The 26,396-nt window shown below is 30.7% G+C and overlaps 1 protein-coding gene across 2 annotated transcripts in view; it reads left to right on the top strand.

The window, feature by feature from the left end:
• LOC129938618 (uncharacterized) overlaps positions 1 to 26,396 on the top strand; it is a 215,707-nt gene that overhangs the window by 8,462 nt on the left and 180,849 nt on the right. The window contains exon 1 of one of the 2 annotated variants that reach the window (XM_056046284.1): positions 19,163 to 19,276. The exons of the other annotated variant lie outside the window; for it this stretch is intronic. The gene's annotated coding sequence lies outside the window, so the exon portion shown is untranslated. Of the gene's footprint in view, positions 1 to 19,162; positions 19,277 to 26,396 lie in introns of those variants that run through there. 2 annotated transcript variants of the gene reach the window in all.

The raw sequence follows: 26,396 nt of genomic DNA, 5'->3' as shown, positions 1-26,396 counted from the left end.
CGACTATTGACGCACTACGTAGGAACAAGAGTGGATTACTGACAAGACCCAAAAACTTGTACAGACTTGCAGACGCACATGACTTGGAGGTTAGGACACTGAAGTCGTCATCAAAAATGTCCAACTTTTTATTAAGGAGAACTAGAGATTATCAATTAACAAGTACCGGGACCGCAAGATCTGGTCAGTTAATTCCAGTGTCCCTAATATGTTCCTTAAAATCAACAAGATATTCAGACAAAGAACGAGAATGTAATGACCTTCTGTGTCTGAAACTCCAAGGAACTGAATAGAACAGAGACGTACTCAGGACAGACAGCAAATAGATCCAGAATAAGGACGATGACTTTTTTATAATTGTAGAACCGAAGGAAAAAGTTGAGGCACTGGGAGTTGCTTTCCAGAAATTGTACAAGGTGAATGTTAGCATTCGCCCCAGCCACGACTTGGAAAACAGAGCCCTACTTTATCACTTTTAGCTTCGAAATGATATGACTCAATGGCGATCTGAGAACCGCGGTTTCATGCGGTTCAATGACGATTCCTTTCCAAGGTTTATCTTATTTCAATTGTTTTGTGTATGTTCCTCGACTTAACAGAACTAAGCCGTACGAATATCATAGTTATTAAACTTTAAATTTGAGCTGGGTAAAAAATAGTCTTTTCTTAGTCTTGTAGATTAGATAGCTTGACTTTTCCCAATATTCTTCAGCATTTTGTATGTGATTTGAAATAGAATAGAAGCATTCCATTCCACATTTCACAATTTTGAAGCCTCGGAAAATTGTAGGTGTAAGTATTGAAGAGAATTGTAGAAAGACAAGACCCCAGAAGAACTCTTAAGGAATATCTTTTAAATTGTCTTAAGATTTAGAAACTTTGAATTATTTTGATCAGGTAATCTGGAAAATCGCTATTGCAAAATTTGTAAACCTACGCATTATGTCAATCGGAGTCAAATGCTTTTTCCGCATCCTGTTAAATTCCGCCTGATGAAATCCGCTCATCTGTTATATTGTTGTTATTTGATGGAACGTATTATGACCCTTGAGAAAACTAAACTACTCCGGGGGAATAATATTGTTTTCGTCAAGAACTTTCAATGTTTAAGAAGTCTAATTTTCTTAAAAATGTTGCTAACATTTCTAAGTAGGCTAGTAGGTCTATAGCTATCCACAACATTACAAGGGTTACAGGATTTTGAGAATCGGAATCACCTTTGTTAATTTCCATTTATAAGGAAAGAATTGTAACTTTAAACAAGTGCCTACTATAAAGGCAATCAAGAAAAATAAAACTATTTAAAAGCTGGTCTTCCATATCTCATGAACCAATGAAGATATTGACATCTAATTAGTTTTGTTCTACCGATAAGAATGCAGACAAAATTACTCACGAACCAGGTTACCGACTTGAAATATATTTTATATTATACAAGTATATCGTGACGTGATAGCAATTTGAAAAAATAGCAACTTACGATGTTTTTTATAAATCAAAAAATAAGCTGAACAAAAATAAGTGTCACTTCAAATATTTTCCAAACAAAAAACATGCAACGAAGAATATCTTTTTCTACATTTTTACAAAAAATAAAAACAAATAAAAAACGTTACTAAAAGTTGGTAAAGATTGATTTTCGACTTAAGTACCTTTTTCAAAATTAATATATTGGGTTTAAATTTCATTTCATCTTATAAAAAATATTTAAGCTTTGAAAAAAAATTGAATTTTAAGTTTTTTTTACAATAAATAAATACCAGCAAAAAACTTTACTTACACTTGGCAAACATTAATTTTCGACTCAAATATCTTTTTAAAAATTAAAATATTGGCGTCAACCTAATTTCATATCAAATAAGACATTGTTTTCGATATTCAGTAAATCTTTCATAAAAATTCAATGGTAATTTTTTTTTAAATAAAATTAAAATCAACAAAAAATTGTACGCAAAATTGGTAAAAATTGATATTCAATTATCGATATATCGTAAATAAATAAAGGCATTACCCGTGTTTTTTGGCATTCTATAAATAGTATAGTAGAAAATTCGCAAGAAAACGTATCGGCAGTAGCCAAAAAAACCATACTTTAAGAAGGTTGTTTGTTCGTAGACTACTACATTAACATGTGGTATGAAACGAGCTCCCCTCAATTCTTTATATACCTCAATCGAGTTGAAATGAGCTTGATTCGACTCGATTCCAGTCAGTGTTCAGAGTCGAGTCAATATTTTGAAGAAAAACCTGTGTGGAGAAGTTGGTTTTACAGATAATGCATTATGGTCTGTTTATTTTCATCATATTCAAAGTATTGTTAGTAATTTCAAGTTAAAAACTCATTTTAAAAAATATAAGACTGCGATTATTAGACATTTTCTAAAGAACGATTTTGTACGAAAACCCTGCTGGAGAGAAATTACAAAATGTCATAGTAATTGTCTATTGAAATAAAACCCTCTTAAGTGTAAAAAATGTCACTTAAGTACATTCCGAATAAATTAAAAAAGCTTATAATCTGATATCAGCGAATGTATGAGATATATGGAATATAGAACTTAAATTATTTTATTCCAATTATGTTTATCTTACACCGAAGGGTTCTTTCCAATGAAAAATATATGATTTAACTGAAAGCGTATTTCAGGTGTAAGTATTTTTTCACTAAGTTGAGTTTCATTTAACAAATACTCGGAATTTAAACAACAATTTTAAAACAAAGCATTTTCTTGGGCGGTGTTATTGCTTAACTGGTTTTTTTTGTAGGTAAATATGATTTTTATTTCCTTTTTCCATTGATGTGAAAGTATTTTTGTTTCAACAAACAATACAATTATGTATCATATTTGCATTTATCATACCTTGCAAGACACATAAGTTACCTTTAGGGCTTAAATTTCCATACTTAAATTAGCTAAGAAGCTTCACTTTATTTTGATTGAACTTATTTTATGTTACATAATCCGACTTTTAATTATTTTTTTAAATGAATAGCTTGTTGAATTTTGAATAATATATTCATGACCTTTGACCCTTGTTATACGTGATTTCCAATTAATTTCTTGTCTTTGAAATTTCTATGTCATTTTTCTTACTGAATTGTTAATAAAATTTATATATTTATTGCATAAATTCAATTTCAATTCATCCCAAAACACATATCAAAATATTTCGTATTCATTCAAAAACAAAAACAAACTAAGTTGGATTTCGGTCAATATTTCACCGATCCTGCATAATAATAAATACATATTTATTTGGGAGTAGGTTTGTTTGTGTAATTTCATTTCAACCTTGACTTGACCACAACCCCATCAAATGTTATAGCGAATAAGAAAAACCAATAAACAGAGGCAACTCTTACAACTTTTTCGTATCTTATCGACGACAAGGTTGAGGAAACCAAAACAACAACAACAGCAACTAAAAAAGAAGCCCGTCATCGGATCAGGATAATCCTGCTGTCATTGTGAATTTGTGTGAGATATGGCCATACGAGGCATATGAAGTTAATAAGCCAATTTATTTTCCACACACACACAGAAACTCAAGTCTGTCCTTTCCTTTTTTGTACCCGAATACGAACCCCAAACCCGACCGAACTCAAACTCAAATCCTTCCCGTTTGTGTTCCTTGTATTCCTGGGACGTTTGGATGACGAAGAAAAGTTGGATGCTCGTGTGTCTTTTGGGACTTAGGAGCTATAGGTACTACTACCTACTTCGTCTCCAACAACAAACCAAATGCAAACACTGTTCTTACTCGAAATATCAAACAGCCCGAACAAAAACAACCAAATCCGAATCCTTTACAATAAATTCGTTTTGAATTCAATTCGCTCTAATTTCTATTCATGCGACATGCCGAATCGCTTGTCGTGCTTTTTCGCTTTGTTTGTGTTTCGAATTATTTTTTTAGTCCTTTTAGTCCTTTTTGTTTTTTTTTGTTCGGCTTCTTTTTGTTTGATTCGTTAAGCCAATTCGCCTTGGCGTACAAAAAAAGGACGATGATGATGAGTGTGTGGGTGTGGGTGTGGGTGTTAGTATCAGAGCCGGGTATGTTGTTCTGTTCGGTATTGTGCCTTATTCGTTTCAAGTGCTATGATGGTTGGCACGATTGGTAGAATTTGTATCCTTGGGATTATCTCTATTGTTTAGTTTGAATATTTTATATGAGATTTACAGTCACAATAAATACACATATGTATATTAATATGGATATAGGTATACCAATGTATACTATTTACATATGTACATTGTCGTATTATTTTTAAACAATAGAAACGGACAAAAACTTCTGTATAAGTTGTTTTTTAAATATTTTTTTTCCACTTTAAGCTTGGTGACCATTCATTCTTTAGGCAAAATGATATTCTGTATAAATACTATTTTTTTTTGTCTATTGCAACAATGAATTTTAATATTTCAACGGCTCGTAGAGAGCCAGGCCCTTGTGACTTACAATTCTCAATCATTGCTGTGTGTGGGCAATGTCAGCGATTAATGGGACCTATAGTTTATCTGACTTCCAAACTAATGTATCATATACTTAAGGTTTTTGAGATGTCACTTGCTTGAAAAACATTTATCGAAAACATTTGAGGCTGTCTAAATTAATAAGGTAGCTCTTTTTCAATAAAACCCGTGATTGTATTTTCCATTATTCGATCGAAATGTTTATATAATTTCATATAATATTTGAGTTTAATAACTGTAATAACTGTAGTACCCGTGGCATGATGGTTAGAGCGTTGGACTGTCTGGCCAGAGGTCTTGGGTTCGATTCCTGCCTATGCCATCTTAAATCTTTTTACGGTTACTGCCTCTTGCGAGGAATTGAAAAATTCTCCAAGAGTAACTCATGTCATGAAAAAGTGATTTCTCAAATTAGCCGTTCGGATTCGTCACATAAACTGTAGGTCCCCTCCATTCCTGACAACATTACTCGCACACGGGAATGGTTGAGAGTTGTAAGTCATTAGGCCCTAGTTCTCAACGGACTGTTGCGCTATATATTTTATTTATTTAATATTCGAGAACAATTCAAAAGTTGTTAAATTTCATCTATACAAAATTAAAAGAAACCCTTAACTATTTTTGCTAAAATGATTTTCAACAGAAAAAGGCAAAACAATTCAAACACAATTTTGGTTCTTGTAACGTAGCTGTCGTCTAAACAATTCTATTGTATCAAGTTTTTGAAATATATTAAAAAATATATCCGAAAACGGGTTTGGAATAGAAATCAGCACAAAAAATTAAGTCCAAAATGTATTTTCGAAAACTAGTAAATAAGCGCATTAAATTTTTTCTCCAAACTTTGAATAGATTTGAAAAAAGACTTATAACAATAAGAAACAAAGTATAATACTAAATTGTATCTTAAAAATAAATATTTTTAGTTTTAAAAATTATTACTTGGAACACTCATTTATGGTTGATCTTAGCATTTTTTAAATTTTGTTTGCTATAAATATTTTGAAGTTAATATCTTTCCTTATTGTCCTCACGAATTGTCTAAAATCATTTATTATCAGTTTTTTGTTGTTTTTGTGGTTTGTTAAAGAATAAATTCTTGTTTAAAAAATATTCTAGGGTAAAAATATTTGCTTTCAGTTCTTTTTTTATTAATAAGTAAATAAATAATTCATTAAATGTATTCTCAAACTTATATGTAATCAGTATCGCGTCACATTACATAATATATACTTAATTGGTTTGTGAGATATTTGGGTCAACCCAAATGTTCAACTTTTTTTTAAATTGCAATACCAAACCAAACACTCAATTTTTTTAGACTAATTTTTGCATCTTTCTGCTTTATTATCTATATAATTGAATTTATTTGAATTCGATACATCTTCTGCTTCTTAAGATATGGACGATGAAAAAAGCTTCTTAATAGTACGGTGGTACGGACGTATACACGCACAAACATCTGTCTTCAAATTTTAACTTCCCATAGGAAGTTATTGTAATGGGTCCGATTCGTCGCAGTGAAAATTTTGATATTTCTCGACGTTTCAAGGTCACTAGAGTCGAAATAAAAGATTTTAAGAAAGATTTCTGTGCGTGCGTGTGTTCGTACGTACAAATTGACAATTTTTTGCAAAAAATAAAAACTTAAAAGAAAATTTAACAAAAGTTGGTAAAAATTTACTTTCGACTTAAATAGCTTTTCAAAAATTAAAAATACTGTCTTCAAACTTTTTGTATTTCACAGAAAATATTGTTTGAGATATTCAGTAAGTTTTTTTTTTAAATCCAACAGTCCGTTTTTTCATAAAAAAATAAAATCTACAAAAAATAGTTCTTCTTCTTGTTCGGTTCTTGATATCTCTCAAATTAATTGCATACATCCAATTTATAAAAATTTAAGAGTTGTTTCTTAAAATAAATAAATTGGGTGTCGCAACAGTCCGTTGAGAACTAGGGCCTAGTGACTTACAACTCTCAACCATTTCCATTTTCAGGAATGGAGGGGAGCTACAGTTTATACACCGAATTCGAACTGCTAATTTAAGAAAGCACTTTTTTATGACAAGAGGTACTCTTGGAGAATTTGGCACTTCCTCGCAAGAGGCAGTACCCGTGCAAAGACTTAAGAAATGTTAAATTGTTAAAAAATTGTTTTCGAGTTAAAAATCTATTTAACAAAACTAGATTTTCAAACTAAACTATTTCCTTATAAGAAAATTATTGTTGGTAATTTTAATTTTTTTAAGAAAAATTCAACGGACATCTTTTTTAACCCAAGGCGAAAACCTACAAACTTTTAAGCAAAATTTTCAATTCGACAAATCGAAACCATTACAATAACTTTCAATGGAAATTTGAAGATTAAAAATTAAAAAAATATACAAAATGTTTCGTCTGATCTTTTCTTTCATTCCCATCAAATAAATGTTCTTAATAAAACCAATGGAAAAGTTCAATACTCTTTGAAGGTTACAAAATGTCCTTTTTTTTAATTGGAACTAAGAAAACGAGATATGCTATAATTTAAAAAAAAGTACACATTGTTGTAGAACCAAAATTAACACTAAAAAACAATTTCATTGTTGTGAATTGTTTAAATTATAAAAAAAAAGAAATAAGCTAGTTAAAACTATATTCAGTTTCATGTGAAAGTATGTTTTAATGTCACCTCAATGGACACGCACCTTTAGATTTTAGTAGTAAGATTATATCAAAGTACATACATCTAATTGTATTGAACGCACAGCACATTTAAACGAGTTCAGTGTGCGTAAGAGTTATTAACTGTGTATGAAAAAATTCCATAATTAAGATTTCATTTATTATTCATAAGGAAAAATTTGATATTTTACTTCTAGAGTAGGCGTTCCATTAGTACCTTAAATCTTGACTGGATAAAGGAAAACGTTTGATAAGACTGACATTATTTGTAATAGATAAGGATTTAATATAAATCATACTGAAACAAAATTGTACTATTTTTAAGTCGTATTTTTTCTAAAATATCACTACTATAAGAATCTGTAGTTGCTTTATATTCAGTTCATTTTTCCAAGCAAACATAATTTTATAAGAAAAATTCAGAAAATTCGTTGTGAAAGAAAATTATTTTTATTTTTTCTCGCCAAATAAAATCACCTTAATCAGATTACATATGCAGTATGCACACGTTGTTAATTTCCCAAAGGATTTGTTATTCACTTATCCTGCAAGAGAAGCAGCACACATATAAAATTGATATGAAAGCTTAATACGCACATAACAGGAGGACGATACACTTAAGTGAAGTAATAAACAGGAAAAGTTGAAGTTGTATGAATAATGTTAAGAATACCATCTATCAAGGACTTTTTACAACACTGACAGGACACTGGCATTAAATCTATAGGTGTGTGTTATTCCTGCACGAAATAAATATTCTTTTAAAAGATTTTCACTTTTATGTTTTTGCTTTTTTGAGTTTCCTCTCAATGACCAGTTTTTGTTTTATCCATCTACGAGGATCTACATCTACACACTTCAGCTATCCATAAAAATAACGATAAATAAATAAAAAAGGAAGTCTGTCATTTTGTGTGACACTGCGTTTATTTCGTTTAAAGTATCTAATAAATATTACTTGAAAATGCCTCTTGTAAATGTCTTTACATTTTACGTATGACGCTGAAGTTAAAATATTTGGTCTTTGTTGTTTTGATGACTTATATGTATGTATGTTTGAAAACCAAGGACACCTCTAAGCGAGGAGTCAAGGCCCAATCTGTATCATTCTTATTTTTGTCTTTTATTGTTGTCAGTTTTTATCAGAAAATAACAAAAAATAATGAATCACATTCGATTTGAATGATATTTCACAAAAGCTGTCAAATTTCTTGAAAGGTTAATAAAATAAGAAGAGTGTAAGAAAAATCATAACACAACATGAATTCTTACATCAAAATGATGATTTTAAATGTATACATACGTTTGATGGCATGATTACTCCGACAATATTTCACTGCCTCATATACATACATATATTTTAGGTTCTTTTCTGTGATTAAACAATTTTCTAATTTTAAAACATTACTAGTTTTGGATAAAATGAACGGCGGAAGCTACATAAGACCTTCACATGGCTAGTGCTGAAAATTCGTCTCTACAAAAAATGTTCTATTTTTTTCAATAACTGTTTGAACAAAATTATCTTAATTAACCGTGAATATAAATAAAAGTCACCTTTTTGAGACCCTTAAATCGTCCATCTTTCTACAATCAGAAACAAATATTTCGTATGCAGTCTGAAATCTCAAGTAAGTAATGTTCAATCAGGGAAAAGATTCATTAAGAATTTCATGCTCGAAAGAAAAAGAAAACAGCTTATATTAGGCTAAGGGAATGAAACAGCAAAATCCACGCACTTTTTTGCAAGTTTTTCTTAAAAGTCGAAATATTAAAATTGATAACAAAATTTCCTTTTTAAAAAAAAAAGATTTTTTTTTGTTCTCGTAAATAATTTACAAACGATGGTGAAATTAAATAAGAGTTTTTATTATTCGAATTTATATACTTAAAATATATACCGATTTTTCGAAGGCATTTGATCGTGTTCAACACAATATTTTAATAAGAAAACTTGAATTGTTTGGATTTCACTCTGTGCTTCTTAAATGGATTCAAAGTTACTTAGTTGGGCGAAAACAATATGTTAAAATTGGTAATGTCTTTTCTAAAGAAATAATGAACTTTTCCGGCGTTCCACAAGGTAGCCATCTTGGACCGCTCCTTTTCATTATTTTTATTAACGACCTACCGCAATATCTTCTACACACAAAATGTCTTTTGTATGCTGATGATCTTAAACTCTTCAGCAGCATAAGATGTCTTGAAGATGCGGAAAATGTCCAGAATGATCTTAATGAAGTACTTTTTTGGTGTAAATTAAATGGACTTTATTTTAACAACGGTAAATGTAGTGTTGTTACTTATTCAAAAATCTTAAATCCCTTGTTTTTTGAATACAAACTTGATTTTGATACTTTGCAGAGACTTGATAGTCAGAAAGACCTAGGAGTGATTTTTGACTCCAAAATGAGTTTTTCACTTCATATAGATCATGTCATTTCCAAAGCTAACTTCATAGTTCGAAACTCAAAACTTTTTAATGATCCTTATACTCTAAAAACACTATACTTATCTCTTGTTAGACCGCTGTTAGAATATTGTTGCGTTATATGGAATCCCTACACTCAATCGAGCATTTATCGTATTGAAAAGATTCAGAAAAAATTTACAAAGTTTGCTTTGCGTAAAATTTCTAAAAATTCAGATGTTCCATGTTATGAGACTAGATGTACTCTTATAGACTTAAAACCTCTGGTTTTGAGAAGAAAATTGTATTCTGTCCTTTTTCCTTATGATGTCCTCAGTTCTAATATTGATTGTCCAATGTTGTTATCAATGTTTAATATTTACGCTCCAACTCGTAGCTTCCGCCCGAGAGATGGCGATTTTTTACATGTTCCTTACCATAGTACAAGTTATGCTAGACATAATCCAATCACAAATGCTTGTATAAATTTCAATGAATTTGACTCAGCTATTGACTTTAATGTAAATCGAAATGTAATTAAGAAAAATGGACCTATTGAGTCTGTTGTAACAGATTTTTTTTTATTATTTAAATATCGAAGATGTATGAATATTCTATTGTTATTAATGTAGTCTATAAAAAAGTTTGTAACTTGATTGACGAAAATAAATAAATAAATAAATAAAATCTCGCTAAGATTTCGGTATTCTCAAGAATATAAACGAAATATCTGAGCATAGAACTTGTATCGTTCGATTTCTCAAATAAACATATTCGCTATCGAGCTAATTAGATTCATCAAATTGTTCGCCAGATTTTTGAGAGCTTATATCTAAATTTATTCATACCGAAAATGCCCCAATTTAAAAAACCGCAAGTAAAATTAAATAAAATGTATCGTCAAAAAACAAAAAAAAAATTGTAATTTTACAAAAACCGAGTTTAATTATTAGCTTCTTATCCGATTTGTCTAATTGAAAATGTTGACATTTCTCGACGTTTCAAGATGCTTAGAATCTAAATAAAAGACTTTAAAAAGATGTCTGTGCGTGAGTTTGTACGTACGTTCGAACTCCAACTCCATATCTCAAGAACCAGTGGAGGTATTGACTTAAAACAAATTTTGTTGTACCAGATAATAACACAGAAAGATGTAGAATGGACTCTCAAAAAAATGTTGGGGGTGTTTTGCTTACCATAGCAATGAACAAAAACCAATACGTCTATCAACTTGAATATATTCAATATTTTACGAACAAAAATGATTTTATCTCCAAAATAATTAAATGCAACAAAAAATAACGTTTTTGAAAAAATTTGGGAAAAATTAATTTGATAGTTCTTTAAAGAAAAATAAAAACCTAAAAATCACTAAAAGTTGTTAAAAATTGTTTTACACTTAAATTTCTTTTTTTAAATTTAAGACATTGGCTTCAAACTTATTTCATTTTGAAGATAATATTATTTTGGAAATTCGTAAAATTTGTATAAAAATCCAACAAAAAAAAAATCAAATGGGGTGGCGCAACAGTCCGTTGTGAACCAGGGCCTAGTGACTTACAACTCTCAACCATTCCTGTGTGCGAGTAATGTTGTCAGGAATGGAGGGGACCTACAATTTTATGCCGAATCCGAACGGCTAGTTTGAGAAAGCACTTTTTCATGACAAGAATTACTCTTGAAGGATTTGTCAATTCCTCGCAAGAGGCAGTACCCGCGAAAATTAATTTTTTAAATTAAGGTGGCACAGGCAGGGATTGAACCCAAGACCCCTTGCATGACAGTCCAACGCACAAACCATCATGCCACGGGTACTACCAAAATCCAACAGTCAGTTTATTTTTCATAAAAATTAAAACTTCCAAAAAATATTATGCAAAATTGGTAAAAATTGATATTCGATTCCGGATATCTCGTGACTAAATGAAGGTATTGACGCCAAAATGGAATCGTTCTTTGCTTAATTTTCCTAGCAAAATACTATCTACAATGGTTTATATTAGAAATAAAAACATTCTAAAATTGTTAAAAATTGGGTTTCGACTAAAAATGTCATTAACAAAAATAGATTTGTATTATATATGCAAACTACTGTTGATCAACTTGATCAGTTAGATTAGTTGAAATCAACTAACAACATTTTTAACAAAACACTCAAATATACAAAAACAAGAATAAACTGATTAGAAATAATTTTTGCTTTCAAGTATTAGGAGAACAAAAGTCGATATTGACTTTAAATTATTTATCTTAAATAAACTAATGTTATTAATATTTTTTTAAGCAAGTAGATTTGACAGACGGGATCCCTCTTTATTATTTTTCAAAAATAATTAAGTCAAGATTTTGTTTACAGATAATAGCATAGAAGGTCTGTAATAACTTCCCTTTGGCACCCGCTTCAAATGTTAAAATACTAGTTTTTGTAACAAGTCGATTTTATCATCAAAAGAAATTGAAAAAGTTTATATTTAATTGTTTATTTTGTTGTTTTTGTTAGATGTAATCGAAGATTTAAATTATTGTACATTTTTAAAGAAAAACACTATTTTTAAATATTATAAAACTCTAAAAACAATATATAATAGCATGAAACAACTTGAAAGTCAATATTCTATTTAACTTAACATTTATTAACTTCCCATAGGAAGGGTCCGATTTGTCAATTGAAAACGTTGACATTTCTCGACGTTTCAAGGTGACTAGAGTCGTAATAAAAGATTTTTAGAAAGATGTCTGTGCGTGCGTGTGAACGTACGTTCGTACGTTCGTACGTTCGCTCGCGACATATTTTTCATTGTCCATAGCTCAAGAACCAGAAGAGATATCGATTTCAAATAAATTTTGTTATACAGATAATAAGGCAAAAAGATGCAGAAAGGGCTCTCAAGAAAATTGCGTATGTGGTTTTTTTACCATAGCAGTTTGAAAAAAGGTGAAAATTTTGGTTAACCCTAAACATCTTTCGAACCAAAAACGCTAAAAACTTGAATTAAATTTAATATAATAATTTGTAACGTGAAATCAAAGAAGTATATTTTTTGAAACAATCCATTGAGAAAAATCGAATTGACAGTTTTTTTTATAAAAAATAAAAATCTAAAAAAGCATTACTCAAAGTTGGTAAAAATTGAATATCGATTTATATATCTTTTCAAAACTTTTAGATTTTGGCTTTAATTTACTTTTATCTTTCAAAAACTATTGTTTTGAACATTCAGTGAAATTTTGAAAAAATCGAATTGACAGTTTTTGTAGAAAATATTAAAAACCGAAATAATATTGACAAAAGTTGGTAAAAATTGATTTTCGACTCAATCATCTTTCAAAAATTTAAGAATTTGGCTTCCAATTGAAGTATTGTTTTCAACATTCTGAACAAATTTGAGAAAAATCGAATTGACAAGTTTTTACAAAAAATAAAAACCTAACAATAAAACAATTAAAAAACTTGGCAAAAATTTACTTTCGACTCAAATAGCTTTTCAAAAATTAAAAATATTGTCTTCAAACTTTTTTTATTTCACAGAAAATATTGTTTTCGATATTTCATAGTTTTTTTTTATAAAAATTCAACAGTCCGTTTTTTCATAAAAAAATAAAATTTACTAAAAGTAGTACGCAAATTTGGTAAAAGTTGATGTTCGGTTCTAGATATCCCGCAAATTAATTTCATTCATCCAATTGGTAAAAATTTAAGAAGTGCTTTTAAATTTTTTAACAATTTGTTTTCGACTAAAAATCTATTTAACAAAACTAGATTTTCAAACTAAACTATTTCATTATATGAGAAATATTGTTGTATTGTGTAACTTTAAAATTTTTAAGAATAATTCAACAGTCAACTTTTTAAACAAAACACGAAAAGCTACAAACTTTTAAGCAAGACAAATCGACAGACGGGATGTTAAGTTATCAGTGTGGGTCGCATCCCATCCTTTTTTTCCAAATTGCTTTCGTAAAAAAAAACACTTACTCCATTTTTTTAAAAAGCCCTTTCTGTATCTTTTGAAGTTATTATCTAAAACAGTAAATTTATTTCAAGTCGATATCTCCATTAGGTCTTAAGATATGCAGGACGAAACATTTTTAATGCGACAAATTGTGCCGATTACAATTTGTTTTTATTTGACTTTACAAATTTTCTTTTAAAATAAACTGAAAGAAAAATAAATGAATTTACGTATTTAATTGGTGGCTTAAAATAATAAACCATAAAGTAAAAACGAAGAAATATGGGATAAAGTACATACCTTCAAATATATATTCCACATCCGACTAGCCACGTGCTACTTAAATACAACTAATTGTAGAGGCGGGTTCTACATCTACATATGTACATATGTACATCCGAAATTATTGAAAACCTTGAGACACTAATTATTTCCATAGGTATGTATGTAATGGTCTTGTGTATGTGTGTATTTAATTGTTGTCCAATGCCTTGAATCATGTATGCTGTTTTTTTAAATTATTTAAGGTACTATGCAGTTATTAAAACCTAATATTGACTTGTGTTCCTAAACAAAAAAATATAAAGGATATAATTAGTGGCATGTTCTTATAAATTTAATTATGACAGCTTTTTCTTTACATTTGCTTTTTTTTTTAAATATCATATACATACAGTTAGTTATAGCGTACCGCTGTATAATTTAATAAAAATATACATTTATGAAAATTTCTATTAAAAAGAAAAAAAAATAACAATTTGAATAATAGAGCTTTCTCCGCATATACTCGTTCCCAAACATATACGAGTATTACTAAACCCCTTTAAACCTTCCAATTAAATTTTCGTTGGTAAATCAATTAAGCTATTCGTGACAAAAACTATTCCGGTGCTAACACGCAACCACAAAAACAATTTCACATACTCATACTTCTTTATATTATTATTATTTTATTACAACTTGTATGACTTTGTAATAAGTTACCGACTGTGACTGTATCAAACTAACAACAACAACATAAAATAATTCCTTCTTCATTATACTATTGGTATGTTAAAATGCCACCACACTCACATAAACAAAAATATAATAATATAAAAGGTGAATAATAAAATCAAGTAGTATAACAAAACAAATTTTCATTCCAATTTAACAACTAAATAAATCATTGGTATGAGTTTGGCCGATGACAGATAGCTAAAGGTTTTTGGTTTTTATTATTTTTTTACATTTTTATTGAAAGACTTTTCAAATGGGAAAAGTTTGTGAGGTTGAGCGATGTGAGTTATTTCAAACATATACAATTTTGTACCCTACGAGGATTTAGAATTTATGAACTATGGGAGCGATGTAGAGTCATCTGATCAAAGTCGGTAGGATGTCTGATGTAGGAAAGGGACATTTAATCGAATAGTATATTTTAAGTTAAGAGTCTTTTGGGTGACACTAGTGTGGCCATAGCTCAAAATTGAAAAATTTAGCTAGGGCATCTGATTTTTTTCTTAAAAAATCATTTTTAGAATGGTCAAGAGCAATTAAACACTAAACACATTATTCACATGTTTTTGTTCATGATCCACCCTGCAGGGAGAATATTAACTTTGAATAGAAAGTTATTGGAATCGGTACTGTTTATGGTGTTTTTTACTATAGCATTTAAGAAAAAAAGTGAAAATTTTATTTGACTCATAATATCTCAGGAACCAATATTACTAGCGACATCAATTAAGTTTTAAAATATGATGTGCTTCAAAACATGAATCGTTTAACGGTTTTTTATAAATCAAAAAGCTAAAAAAAAAATAATCGTGATCTCGAATAATTTAAAACCAAAAAAATGATTTTATTCCCAAAAAAATTTGAACAAAGAATAAAGTTTTTGACATGTGGTAAATATTGAGAAAAATCAAATTGATTGTTTTGCTTTTGCAAAAAATCAAAACCCAAAAAACATTACTAAAACTTGATAATAATAATTTTTGACTCGAATATCTTTTTTAAAAATTAAAAATATTGGCTTCAAACTAACTTGATCTTATAGAAACAAATATTTTATGAAAGAACAGTCATACAAATTTAAATCTTCAAAAAATAGGACCCTAAATTGGTAAAAATTGGTGCCAGATTCTCGTTATCTCGTGAATTAATCAAGGTATTGACTTCAAAATTATTTAATTCTGTGCTTAATTTTCTTAGTAAAATTTAATCTGTATTTGTTTACATAAAAAATAAAATGTTTCAAAAAATGCTACTAAAATTGGTAAAAATAGGTTTTCGACTAAAAATCTCGTTTACTGAAATGGTTTTCGTTAATAACAAATGGTTTTTGATTCAAGGAAAAAATGAATGATATTAACTTTAAATTATTTATCTCACACAAAATATTGCTATGAATATTTTGTTAAAGTCTTAAGAAAGACAAATTGATAAACAGGGTGTGTGTCGCATCCCAGCCTATTTTTAAAATATTTAGTAAGAATTGAAATTTGAAATTGAATTGAAAACTTATCGTATTGCGTCAATACTCAATAGTTATGAAAATAAAATGTATGCTTTGATGCCCTAAACGTTTTTTCTAAAAATACTACTTTAAACTGAGAACTGAAAAAAGAATAGAAAATATAGGAAATCAAACCCTATTCCAATCGCTCAGTACAAATACATCAACTGTTGAATAACTAACCATCTACGGGGGATTTAAACTCGCCTTCAATTGCGTCTTATTTTTTTTGAAGGGCATAAAAAGTGTAAGGCTTTCTTAGAGCGGTTTGGTATTTTTCTTTCAAAATGTATTTTCTATTAAATAAAAAAACTTTTAAGATGTTAAAAATTCAAAGAAATCTACTTTTTGAAGTTAATTTGTGTTGGATGGTCTAGAAATCAGATTTATACACGACTTGTAAGAAAATAAATGTAAAAAACTAATGGCTAATTGAAATAAGAGATTCATATCTATTCAATTAATACGAAAGCATTGCATCTCTCGAGAACTAAAGTAAAAAAAGGTTCTGAAACCAGCAACTTGTGCGAGTGCTACAAAAAAGTTTCTTTCCAATCTATTGGTTCCCCTTTATTTGTTTTTATTTAATCCCTTAAATTCATGAAACTCAGGGTTTGATTTGAGCGGTAAAGATTCTATTTTTTTTGGAAGTACAAAGATAACCCAACTGAGGAAAACGTTAATAAGTTCAAACAAGCTAGAAAGACCTGTAACGGGCATATACGACATTAAATTTTTGCATGACCAGAAATTATAGCAAAAAATAATACAATGTCCCAATGGTAGTAAACATTTCTGGTCGTTTGTAAAAATTCTGCGTAACACTAGGTTTTTATCGGTTCCGACGCTCGTTTGCAATGACACTCCCTATGTAAGATCGATTGATAAAGCCAATTTGCTTGCAGCACATTTTGATGTCAATTCAATACTTCCTTTACTTGAGAGCGTAAACGATTCTTTTGGACGAATCTTCTTTCGCACTCGTTCAGGTGCTAGAGTACTTAAAAATCTTGACATTCACCCGGATAGCTATTGTTTTAAAGAGGTGTTCTTCAACGCTGACAAGACCACTGTGAAAGCTTTTCCATCTATTCCATTCTACAGGTATCTTTCCGAGTGGATGCAGCATTTGTGTAGCCTGTCCCTAAAAAAGGAAAATCCTCCTCCCCCTCTTACTATCGTCCAATTGCACTCACCTCCCTTCTTTTCAACGTCATCAAAACGCTGATCAATTTTCAGCTTAAGAAATATCTTGAAGAACGGCAGTGAGTTCACTGGTTTATTTCACCAAACAGTGGAACAAATCTTTACATCGTCTTGGAGAAAGCAAGATTATTGTGCTTGATATTTTAAAGGCATTTAATAGAGCTTGGCACCAAGTTCTCTTATCGAAAATGTGTGCATTTGGTATTGATGAATCCTTTCTTCGTTGGGTTAGAAATATATATAGATATCCTCAAAATAAATGCTGGTGTGCCCCAGGGCTCCGTTTTGCTTCCGACGCTATTCCTTATTTTTATAAATGATCTTTTGTCTGAAACTTCTTTCCTACTACATTATTTCGCTGATGACAGTACCCTCAGCTTCTCATATTCGTTTTTAGATTCTCATCCTTGTGCTTTGAATGTGGACTTGCAAGGGCAGCGTATGATAGGCCCATTAAATTCTGATCTTGACAGCATTGTCCAATGGGTAATCGAAAACAGTGTAGAATTCAATGCTTCGAAAACTCAATGCTGTCTACTGTCGCAAAAGCGTAACCCTTTCCCATGCAACTATCCAAGAGTGGTAATTGCATCGAGGAGACTGAACATCTATCACTCCTAGGTATGTTTATTACATACAAACCACTTGTTGAGGATCACATATTTGATATCGCCAAAAATGCGAAAAGTATTTAGGTTTTCTCGGACGATGCTAGAAGTTTTTTTCCCCTTCAACAATTTATAAAGCCTATATTCGTCCAAAACTTGAGTACAATTCCCATATTCGGGCAGGTACTCCTTTAACAAACTTGAGTCTCTTGGACAGAATTCAAAAGAGAGCTCTAAAAATGATAGGTGACCGTTGTCTAACTGAAAGTTTTGCATCTCTCGAGCACCGTCGTAAGGTTTCATGTCTTTTATTATCTTATCGCTACTTCCATAAGCAATGCCTCTAATGAAATAGCCAATTGCATTATACCCATCAAATAATTTAAACGTAATACCCGTTCTTTTAGGAAAGGGCATCAGTTTGCCCTTGAGCCCTATTTCGGTCGTACTAAAAAGTGCAGAGATTCTTTTTTGAGGCGCACTACACGAATGTGGAATGCTTTACCAGACTCAATATTTCCCACTCATTACAATGTGCAGGCATTCAAAACCAATGTGCATCGGTATCTTCTTTCAAATCCTATCCTCCCGTCCTAATTGCTAGCACTGTGTATAATCATTATAAGGGTATTCGCAGAATATGAATAAAAATGCAAATATTGATAATTTGAACCTTTTGTCTGGCGTCAATTTCAATGTTCCGAGCCGTAATCTAAGAGGACTATCTGACCCAATTGATATTTCGCAATATCGCACCAACTATGTTTAATAATAATTTATTAATCAGTTTTTCTAATGTTACAAATAGGTACAACTTAAATATTTTATGACTTAAATATAAGATGAAACTAGGTACTGTTCGCTAAATATTTTGGATTAATTGGAATAAATTAATTTTGTCTCGTTTTTTTTGGGCTTAAACAAAAAGTTAATGGCTGTCTCACTTTACTTCACTTTTTGCAATCAAAATCAAACTGGAAATAAGTTCAAATGGCAACACTGCAACCCATACATAAAACATTAAGCTAAAAATTATTATTGATCAAAGGACACTTGCCTTTCATCGTTTTTAATCCTTTTTTTTTTTGGAAAATTGTTATTCAAACTGACGGAAACAATGTGGGTAGACCGAATGATGAATTTTTAATTTAGGAATACGACATTGAAAACTTCTTGAAATTCATGTTGCTCGTAGAAGTGTCAAGAACAAATGTCAAAGGAACATAGAAAGTTGTGATTCAAGTTGTTGGCCATGAAGATGTGTATTGATTGTATGAAGTTTTCAAAGTTTTAACTGATGATTACGACTTGGATTATTATTATTATTATTAGCATATCCTGCCTTACGTTTTGGCCTGCACATGTCGAAAAATTTTAAGTTGGAACACATCAAGCTTTGATCTCTGATGAAATATCTATGAAGAGATGTTGGAACAAAAGGATTTAATTTTCCCAATGGAGTAAGTGGGAGTATATTCTTTGGAAGAACAGAATTATGTCTCTTGGAACTTAAATTTAACGTTTTTTTGTGTGTCTCCTTCATATTCATAAATTTTGAATTTCTCCCATTATTCGACAATGCTGCTAGGTGCTTAGGATTTTTCCGACGATGCAAAACATTTTTCATCCCTTCTGATTTGGCTGTAATTTACGAAGCCATTTACGTCCAAAACTTAAATATATCTTCCTTATTTAAGAAGCTAATTTTAAGTCATTTCGGTAGAATTTTAAATAAATCTTTGAAAATTATAAGCGACAAAACTATAACAGAAACATTTACATCACTCGAACTTTGACGCAATGTATCTTTCAAACAATGTTTTTTCGAATAGCCAGTTGCATTCTCCTATTCAATTCTTTGAGCTCAGACGTACTGTCAAGAATTGAGATTAGGGGCTTAACAAATTTGAATTTAATTTATGAACACACCCTTTCAACAATTATCGAACTGTCACTGTCAATTTATTCCATAAACTAAAAATTTTCATCATGGTAAAGTACATGAAAAAGAAAAGTCTGCAAATTATAAAAAATGTCTACCGAGTCGGTGACCGCAATTTTGATAACGTTAACTCCAATTTTCGGTCATAGCTGTCGACCTATCTCAATGGATCAATGGCTTGTCAATAAGCAAAATATGCGTTATTGGTCGGGTGTTTTTGTTTTTTAGGTTGTCAAGTCCTTATTATGAAAAACACGATATAATGTCAATTTATTTAGGTTATGTTCATTAATTTAACAAATTGTCTCTATAGCATATTTAATTGCCTGAAAGATTTATTTGGAAGATCTCGTCGATAATGAAAGTTTGGTTCTTAGACTCCTGCACCAAGAAGTTGTTCTTATTCAATTAATTGGAGTTCGTAAAGTTGAGATCTATTTTATAGATTGTGTAATGTGTATGTTTCAAAATACTTGAAATACAAGACCTTTTCTCAAAAATATGTAGGTATGCAAAACAATACACACATCCAAACTTCGCAAATAAAATATACAAATATAAAGAAATAAACAAAAACATATGTACGTAGATTCGCTTCGAAGTTGATGAAAATGTTACTCAATTATTTAACCTCAACTTAAAGATAATGCTAAAGATATACAGAAGTGGCCACATTTTTACTTGCGACATATAGGAACTACATGTTATATGGCATGTTTTGTATTCGTAAGAAATTTCGAATTCGAGATTTTAATCAAACGTGATATTACGATGGTAGAGAAGTCGAAAAAAAAGTGAGTCCCGTGATTCCGTTGGTCTGTCCTGTCTGTCTGTCCACGCTCCTACAGCCTAAACCATTGGATTGATTGAGTTCAAGCTTAGAAGTTAATCTTTTGAGCAGATTCGCGTTAGGCGTTTTTTTTTTTAATTTTTTAAAGATCAGAACTAACAGTGGCCCCCATACAATGTTTTTGGTCGAAGAACGAAAATTCGAATTTTCTAGAAAACAAACGGATAGATTTTTTTTTAATTTTCTCTAAATTTTTATATTTTAACGTGGCATCTTTAAGTAAGAAAAATATAGTTTTATATTATTCCGGAAAGGTACCACTCATATAACCATTATTTAGTTTTTTAATTTTCTCAGCAACCTATGAACCGATTTTAATAATTTTTTCGAACTAGCTCTTATATTGCCTTATTAGTACCCGTGGAATGATGGTTAGTGCTTAAACTGACATGCCAGAGGTCTTGAGTTCAATCCCTGCCCATGTCATCTAAAGACTTTTCACGGGTACTGCCTCTTGCGAGTAATTCACAAATTCTCCAAGAGTAACTCTTGTCATGAAAAAGTGCTTTCTCAAATCAGCCGGTCGGATTCGGCATATAAACTGTAGGTCCCCTTCATTCCTAACAACATTCCTTGCACACAGGAATGGTTGAGAGTTGTAAGTCACTAGGTCCTAGTTCTCAACAAACTGTTGGGTCACCGAATTTATTATCTTATATTGCCTTAACAATATTTGAATATCAAAAGTGCAATTTTTGTTTGTTTGGATTTTTGAAATAATATTGAATTTTTTGTTCAAAATTCTATATCTCAAAAACAGGTCAACATATTTTTACGAAATTCAAATTTAGAGCGTATATTTACAATCACTTAGCAACTGCATACCAAAAATGTCTTTATCTATCTATTTGCATAAAGCTGAGCAAGCTAATGAACTACATATTCTTTATTTGTTTTAGACACCAACCTAACTACACAACCAATAGGCGATCGCTTTATAATTTAAACATGTGTACATGTTCTGCCTCTTTCTTATCTTCAAAAAATTTATGTTCCATCCTGGTTCTTCTAATATGAAATTAACATAAAGTTATCGAAAGGAAAAAGCTTTGAACGAACTAGTTGAATACACAAACAATTGTTTTCGTTAACAATGCTTACATTTTATTTTTCATTTCCGGGATGAGTTGTCCTAGGGTGAGTTGTGTCTTGGGATGAATTTCGCCTTTGTATATATGTACAAAGGACATACCTGGAAACTAGCTTACGGACAAAAAATGGTGTGTATTCTATAAGTTCATTCAAATACACAAACTTATTATACTTTTTTAAACGTATATCCTTGCACAAAGAAGGAAGGTCGTGCGATCCAGTCGTGCATTTTATTTTTGTTGAATTACAAATTTTAACATTACTCGAATTTTCAAGGTTTCGAGAAAATAAAGCAGAGATTTTTAAAATGTTGCCTGTGTGTGCCTTTACGTACGTTGCACTCTTGAGCTTAAAGCAGGGCATGTATAGAAAAGCGATTGGTATGCCAGCTGGCGAGATCAACTGGCTTACAATTTCCTGGAATGTCTCTATTAGCCGGCACCCAGAAAAGGTGAATTTTAAACTGTTGTCTTTTAGAGATGATCGACAGTTATGGACTGTTATAGGGTTTGAAAAAAAGGATTCAGAGATTTGATAGCGGCCTCAACGGATATCAGATGTTGATATCACGTTTTTTTTTTTAGCAAGGATAAGACTTATTTTATTGCCAAACGTTCTGTCTGGATTATGCTACAATGAAGAGAAGGTGGAATGAGAAACTTAATTTCATTCGTACTCTGTTAATTAACTGGGATAAAGCTTTTAGACAAATAGAAGAGCTTGCAGCTATTTGTTTGCTTAGTAAGAGGTGTAACGTAGAGTAGGGTATCCAGTGCCGTAGATGGGATTGAGCGAAGAGATCCTCTGTACATAAGCAAGCTATACGTTGGACTCCTTAAGTGATTTATACCACAACGTATATGAAAATTGGAATGATTATCGATGTGTATAACCAATTAGTGATTCGTTATGAGAACAAAAAATGACTTTTTATCTCACACAAAATATAAAAATTTATATTTTTACTTAAGTTTTCGAAAAATCGATAGACGGGCACGAATGAGAAGTTAGCTGTGTGCGTCGCTTCCTAGTCTCGTTTTTTGTTTATTATCGTATGTACCTATTAAAATTTGAAGATTGCTTAAACTTTTGTTTTACGACTTTTTGAGTATATATCCTTATTTGTTTATAGTCATTGCAGCATTTTACTGTTTTTTCACTTCAGAATTTCAAAAAGTAGTTAGCTTATAGCAAGCTTCAAACCACGATCAGAAGCTCATCATAAGTGCATTTGTTAGTTGTTAAAAAGATAATAATACAATTATAGCCTAACACACTCACAAAATACAAAACATAATTAACATTAACATGAATTAATACAGAACAACATAAGATAAAATACAGACGTTAACGACAGTGGAGCACTGGTTCTAAACAATGATTTTAATCCCACCTTATTTAAATTTAAATCTATCGATGAACAGTTTAAATTATATAAAATGCTCATACGACTTTAAACTTCATTTTTCCCATAGTTAGTTCTACGGAAGTCAATACGTATAGAATCAAAAGAAGGTAGGTGATGAGTTCCGCCACGGTAATTCAAATTTACACAAGATAGCAAATAAGGTGCATCAATTTCACCATTAATGAGTTGATGAAAAAATACTAGGTCATTATTAACACGCCTTTGATGGAGAGATTGAAATTGAAGAAGCTGAATACGATGTTTATAGGATGGCTGATCATAAGGATCTTCCCAAGGAAGACCCTTTAGGGTTTCTCTAAATTTCGTATTAAGGAGTCCATACTTGCGCTGCATATTCAAGATGAGGACGAACATGGCAATTGTACAAAGAAAGAGTAACATAGGGATCATTGAACTCCTTTGCCCAGCGTTTTATAAAACCAAGCAAAGAACTTGCCGTTTTAACAATAAAATTAATGTGATGTGTAAACCCTAAGTTGGAACAGAAATGTACATCTAAATCTTTAAATGTGAAGACACGACAGAGTTTTTGCTGTGATATACAGTAGTCAAATACGTTACTGATTAGTTTTTTAGTGAAAGTTATAGTCTGGCATTTTAAAGGGTTGAGTAAAAGACTATTTTTCCCACACCAAAATGTGAAACTATCAATGTCGGCTTGTAAAAGAATACGATCATGAGTGGACTTTATTATTTTGATAATCTTCATATCGTCAGCAAAAATGAGAAATTCACTTGAGCGTAGACATGACGATACATCGTTAATAGACAGGATGAACAGAAACGGGCCAAGATGGCTTCCCTGGGGAACACCAGATTGAGCAACAAAAGGTTCTGAAAGACAATTTCTAAATTTTACCGCATTGGATCTGTTTTCAAGGTGTGATTTAATCCAATCTAAGAAAAACGGTGGAAAACCAAGAGCTTTGAGTTTAAATAAATTAATTCCGTGGCTTAATTGGTCAAAAGCTTTAGAGAAGTCTGTGTATACACAGTCAAGTTAATAACCTTGTTCTAAAGCGTTTGAACATATATTGCGGATATTAGTAATGGTTGATCTTTTTTTCACAAAACCATGTTGCTGTTCGCAAATGAGATTTTTACTAAAAATTGCGACATTTTCACAAACAACTTGTTCAAACAATTTATTTAGGAATGCAAGAAAGCTTTGCATCAGGCCTGTAGTTTGTTATACCCGCCTTGTTACCTTTCTTGAAGATTGGTGTTAGAAATGACTTCGTCCATATACTGGGAAATTTGCCTGTTTTTAGAGAAAGTTTGAATAAGAACGTTAGGAGTTCAAATAAAGCATTACTACACTTTTTTAGTACTATCGGGGGAATACTATCGGACCGGCTGAGCAGTCATTATTCAACGCAGATAAAAGATCAAGGACCGTACTCTGTAGCACAGGGATGACTACAGCTAGTTTGCGAAAAGAAGTGAAGATTAGGAAAATATACTTCATTAACTTCTTGAGGGCTATTAACAAATGACTCAAGGAAATTTGTTGCGAAAGCGGTACAGATATCAACAGTTTTATCTAACGAAAGGTTCTTGTAAGTGAAGTTAACTGGAAAGCCAACTGATTTTTTCTTTAAGTTTACAAGTTTCCAAAATTTTTTAGGATTCTCTTGTAAAGAGGTTCTCATATCAGTAACATAACAAGCGTATAAAAAATTAGAAAGAGACTTAAATTCATTAAAGAATTCAACATAAACAGAGAAGTTGATTGGAGACAGAGTTTTGAGATAAGTTTTCCATGCGTTATTTCTTTTGTTTTGAAATAAACTCAATTCTTTTGTGTACCAAGGGTGGTTAAAGTTAGTATTTCTTGATTTCTTAAAAGGAAATTTTTTTTCTAAACAATTATTAAGGATCTTTTACAAAATTGAAACTGCTTCGTCAATATTAGAAAATGCTAAAGTATCAGCAATTCCAGAAATGGTTAAATCTTCAGACAACAACTGGAAATTAGCTGTGTGCAGTAAGATGATTAGTTTTTGAAACGAACTTATTTTAAAAGCATTTTTTTTAAATAATTATTTGGTATTTTTGAGACAAGGTTTTCATTAAGTATATAATGATATAACGTTTCCTAGAGACTGTCGTTGTATGGTATTAAAAATACGTCTACAATTCTTTAATATAATTTCAATCCATGCTTTCAATATGTCCTCAAAAATGTGACCTCCACTGTATAAAAACAAGTCTCCCGCAAATTCCTGCATTACAATCATATGTAAAAATATATTACAACAACCATACTATGTACTTGTAATTTTATACTCTATAAATGTAGCTTGAAATGACACGCAACTAAAATTAATTCGATTTGATGGCGAAACTTCTGTTAATACCACTTAGCGAATCTAAATCAAGCTCCCCCTTATCCTCATTTTTTCGTTAGAGCTATGTACGTAAAATACGAATAGATATACCTTAACTTATACTACTTACACAAGTGTGTACTTAATTAATTTCTGAATCTTACATAAAACGTAAATACATATGTACGACGTACTACATATTTTTTGTTTTGGATAATAAACGATTTGTTCCCCGTGGGATGATTAATATTTCTTTGTCACGAACAGACTTAAATGAAACATTCTAGGAAACAGTTTCATATACGAAGTTTTATTCCTTTTTAACGTCTCCTGATTCATATCCTTCTTTTTATATGCGAATTTGCGGTATAAAATGCAAATGACATAAAACAGGAAAACATAGCTGTATACGAATTTGGCTTAGAAATAGTCTACGTGTCAATGTTTATGTTTTTCTTTTTACAATCGCCTTTTTTTGCAATATCAAAAAACTAATGAAATTTTAAGAAGGAGAGTATAGGCACCTGTGGAGGGCTATAAAGTAACCGTTTAGCTGATTATAAAATATGAATTAATTTCCAATGAAATGCATGTTTTCAAATAAAAATATGTGTTCAGTAAGAAACTACATTCGTTACATACACTTGGATGAAACACAAGGAAAATTAGGATGCTCGAAGAAAATTTTCAATTTCCCGTTGAAACTTATTGTAATCGACGAATTAAAGGAAATACAATTATTTACGTGACTCGCCATATTGAGGTCATTAGAATCCAATTAATTCGTTCTTAGATGTTTATGTACTTGTATCCATATCTGAAGAAAAAACAACAGAAAACTGACTTGAAATGAATTAAGTTTATTGGTATTTACATCAAGATCTTCAAGAGGGCTTTCAATAAAATTCTTTGCATTTTATTGAGAAAATGTGAACAT

The sequence above is a fragment of the Eupeodes corollae genome, chromosome 1 (genome assembly GCF_945859685.1).
Source record: "Eupeodes corollae chromosome 1, idEupCoro1.1, whole genome shotgun sequence".
Taxonomy (NCBI): domain Eukaryota; kingdom Metazoa; phylum Arthropoda; class Insecta; order Diptera; family Syrphidae; genus Eupeodes; species Eupeodes corollae.
The sequence above is the reverse complement of the archived record's forward strand: the minus strand, read 5'-3'. Positions and strand labels throughout refer to the sequence as shown.